The sequence below is a fragment of the Corvus hawaiiensis genome, chromosome 2, assembly GCF_020740725.1.
Source record: "Corvus hawaiiensis isolate bCorHaw1 chromosome 2, bCorHaw1.pri.cur, whole genome shotgun sequence".
Classification (NCBI taxonomy): domain Eukaryota; kingdom Metazoa; phylum Chordata; class Aves; order Passeriformes; family Corvidae; genus Corvus; species Corvus hawaiiensis.
This window is the reverse complement of record NC_063214.1, coordinates 62,501,933-62,506,393: the sequence shown is the minus strand read 5'-3', so window position 1 is coordinate 62,506,393 and position 4,461 is coordinate 62,501,933. Positions and strand designations below refer to the sequence as shown.

At 39.3% G+C, this 4,461-nt stretch overlaps 1 long non-coding RNA gene across 1 annotated transcript; it reads left to right on the top strand.

Annotated features, from left to right (window-relative positions):
- The first annotated feature begins 1,009 nt into the window (after positions 1-1,009).
- On the top strand, positions 1,010-3,442 carry LOC125321198. The gene is made up of 3 exons (XR_007201479.1): positions 1,010-1,073; positions 1,309-1,372; positions 3,281-3,442. It is a non-coding gene; the product is annotated as an uncharacterized LOC125321198 (long non-coding RNA).
- Positions 3,443-4,461: the final 1,019 nt, after the last annotated feature.

The following is a 4,461-nucleotide window of genomic DNA, read 5'->3' as shown; positions in this document are numbered from 1 at the left end:
TAGGATAGCTACAGCCAACTATTCCAGTACCAAATCTATGGGTCATCAAATGAAACTAGCAACTGGTACCTTCAAAACCAAGGAAACAGAGTGATACCAGTCAATCTATGGGTTTTAACTGCCAAAACCTTGCCCCACAGCCCTCACCAAAGATAGGTTCAGGGAGCAGCTGGGCAACCTCACTGAAATCTCTGAAGTAAATCTTGTCTCTAAGCCACAAATTACTGGTTGGTAGGAGAGCATAGAGGGAAGTATCAAATACACTTGTTCTGTTCGTAATCTCTTTTGCAGGCCTCTGGTTTTGGCTACCATCAGGCACTGTGACAGATGGACCTCTGGTGCAGCTTGGAACAACCATTGCTACATTCTTGTGCTCTACCTGGGTTTTACTACTGTGTTCAGAGGTGCAGGATTTTCCCCAGCCTCTTTTCAAATAAATAGGATTGCTTTTTTGTATAAACACACAAGACTGATGCTCGCAATTGATTTCAGAGCATCCTGACAAAGGTTAAAATATTGACTAACTCCTTGAAGCCAAGCAATTGTACACACTTTACTTTGCCCATATGCACAGATATACACAGGCGCTTGCTCAAATGAACACACTGTAAATCTGTGTATCTTTGCTACAATGCAGGGAGCTAATAAAAAAAAAAAAAAAACAAAGACTGGCATGTTCCAACAATAGGTTTAAAAACACGAGTTTCAGTATCCCATGAATCTGTTTGCAAATATCTTGCAGGAATGTTTAGCCAAAGGGACTGGGTTTTTATCAGAGACAGGGCGTGAAGCCAGAACGTCTGCCAGTGTGACAATCTGATGGTTGGACAATTTTTGTCATCCAAATGTGTGTGAAGTGAATTTGAAATGTACAAATTCAGGCCCTGGCAAGAGTTTGAAGTCATGTAACTGTCACCACTTCCAGTAAAACCTGAGCTGCTCACATTCGGCCGTCAGACACTTTGAATCAGCTGCTGCCAGACAACCAGCTATCTGAGACACCTTTCCATGCAAACACTGGATCACAGATTTCTAAAACAATACGATTATTCCTGAGTCTCAGCAACTTGAAGGTAAGAGACATGGACCATAACATATATTGCATTAGAAATAAAACAGCTCCAGATAACAAGTATGGCAAAAGAAGTTTACACCTTGCAGTAGATTCAGCTCTGATTCAGTGCCTCTGCTGCATGCTGTAATGGTGCCTGTGTGGGGGCAGAGAGTTCGCTTACTTGTTTACACAGGATTCCTTTCAGTTCAAAGCTTGTTTTCTAAAGATGTTTTGCTACTTTTCATGCATTGTAGATATGAGAAGAACTCAGTGAGGAGAAGAAAAAAAGGGAGCTCAGGAAATAAGAGCCGGTAGCTGGTAAGTATCACAGTTTAGCATTATAAGTGTATCAACAAAAGACCTTCATGCTTAAGTAGGTGGAAAAAGGAATTTCAGGAACATGGAATCCTTCACATTTTAGCACAATAATGTGATGACAAAAAGACCTGTGACAAATAACTTTGTGCTCTTCTAATGTGAAGTCACTTGGATTAATAGCCTTTAAAACCTTCCATTTCTCTTACATTTGATAGGGGTACCTTTAGGGGTTGGTTTTAGGTTAAACCATAGAGTGACACTGACTCATTTGAGGTCTCTTAATGCCTGTCTAGGAACTGCTGGGTCTGGAGCACATACTGCTGATGCTTAATGTGCTTTGCATTAGCACTTCATGTCAGGAGAACCTGACACTGGCAGATAAATGGATGTTTTACAGCGCAATGTTCCCTTCTGCTTCTTAACTAATCAGCAATAGCAGGAAAGGCAGTAGAGGGGATTTGACGAGGTTTAATCACAATTCTATTTGAAAACAAATAAGTATAACTTGAAACCTCACTGGCACAGTTTTTACAATAACTTCTAAGCCTCCTAGCCTATGGAAAACAAAACAAGGCAATCCAAAACGAGTAAACTAATGATGATAGAGCAGCTGGTATGTGAAGATTAGAGAACACGTCACAACTTCATAACCATTACTGTTGATACTTTGTTGAAGTGGGAGTTATTCATGGTTTATACATAAGAAAACTGAAGCACAGTGGAGTTGGAATCATTTTTTCAAAGGAGATCCCGAGTGCTGGACTGCATACAATCACACACATATGTGGTGGTCAAATGGCTTACTAAGGTAAAATTGTCACTTTTCCACTTACCATGTCCTCAACCGAGCAAAAAATAGGCTTCACTACAGCTTTCCTTTCCTCTACTGGCTATGTGAATTGCTGAATGCAGCCTAGAGAGATGGATATCCTTAAAATACATAAAGGGAAAGAATACAAAATGATGCAAGTGTCACCTTCAGGGCACTCTAGCGTCACTGCCAAGCTGGACAGCCTGAGCACTGGCTGAAAGTACCAAGCTATGATTTGTTCAGAAGGCCATGGGTTGGATGGGGCTTTTAGGCCTATTTTAGGGAAGTTCAGTGTTAAAATCTAACATTAGAATGAGGTAAAACAGTGTTTGTTGTTACAGAGTTTGAATTTTCTGGCTGTCACTATCCCACTTCATCCTGTACAATGATCTCCCACCCTTTTTCTTGGTTCAGCAGAGGAAACAAGTACCCTCAACAGCAAGTATAGCTATAATGACAAGTGATTTTGCTTCCAGGGGCACCTTGGAAGCTTTATCTACCATCAAAGATGTACCTATGCCATGCTTAAACCATGACAAATAATGTTACTGAGGTGGTATTGCATAAAAGTCAGGAAATTATGCTCTCATGAAGATTTAATGGATTCCTGTCTATGTTGTAATTAGGATACAGCATTTTAAATGTTGTAAACAACTCCTTTGCTGTTATTTTGTAGCAGTGTATTTACATGGGCAACTTAAGTGTATTTTCTAACTTTCAAGAATTTAACATTGCTTTAAAATTTTATGCAAAATCTACATTAAAGTATCAACCAACCAACCAAGATGCTTTTTCTGATGTTGTTTAAAGAAAAAGGCAAGAAATAAACTTGATAATGCATAACTTCAACAACCCACAGATATATACATACATATATATATATATATATATATATATATATATATATATAGCATACTTTGACCTCTGGAACTACAGCACAGCAGCATAGACTGTTTTCATGGTGACCTACTAGATGGCTCCTACAGAGCTGTACAACCAAAGCAGTGATGTAGAGATGCATTCATGCACTGAATGAAAAAGGTAGTCATGAGGGAGAAGTCAGTTCAGGTCTTTCACTCTTCTTTTGTTTCCCACAGACCTAGAGAACTCGGCTATTATGGGAGCCGTGGGACTTACCTTTCCTCAGCAACAGAAGTACTCTTCTAAGTTCATGTACATGGACCAAAAGCTACCTGGAAGGAGCAAAAGCTGACAGGAATTTCATGTAACAGACAAAATACATTTCTGTTGCCCTAAAGTATTCCTCCTTCAAACTCTTTTAAACAAGAGAAACTTCTCAAGGACATTTGCAATAGAATGCTGTGAACAGACTAACTGCTGTTAAAACTACTAGTTTTTTCTCTAGGGTAAGGCTTTCACGGTATTCCTTCTTACAGAGTCTCAAATCTTCTTCATTAGGGGAAAGGAACCCAACCTTACCCAATTGAGTGGGGGAGATTTAATGTAGTAGTGGTATGTATTGGTACGAGTGATGCTTCATGTGTCTTCTTACCAGCCATGAATGATTTCAGAGAGTTCAGAAAGCTGATGTAGTATGAAAATACACAAATGAGTTTTTAGGAGACTGCTCCTGTCCCAGAAATGAACACATGAATCAGGACTTTTTACAAATAAACTGCAAATTAGAGAGGTGTAAGAGGGAGAGGGGATTTTAGTTTGGTGGACTGAAGAGCCATTTTCTAACTGAAGAGTTATGTGGCTTGCACTGCCTCCAGCTCATTAAAGGGGAAATCAATTTTACAGGGGACAAGCTGACTAGACTAGTAATAATGGCATTAAACTTACAACAAAAGGGGAGATTAAAAAGGGGCAGCAAATAAACACTCATTTAGCACAGTCAAGTTGTCAAGAACAAAATTAATCAAGACACTGAATGACAGAAAGAAAATAAATTCTTTAATTGCCTATTCATGAATGGCAGGAGCTTGTGTGGTAAACAGGAAGAGTAGGAAACACTTGTACTATGAGAATGAATTTGACCTGCTCCATATTACTGGAACTTGAAGGAAGATTTCTGTGATAGTAATGTTAAATTCACTTGCTATAAGCAATTTAGGAAAAACACAGTGGCAAGAGAAGAGGAGAAGAGGCAGTATGTGACAATAACTGATTTCAACCCACTGACAACTATGCAGTAAATGCCTTTGTGTTTACAGATCAATCTCTCTTGTCACAGAGACTGTGACAAGGACAATTATATGCAGGCAGCTACTTACCATGAAACTACCCTATGGAGCAGGATGATTACTCCCTTAAA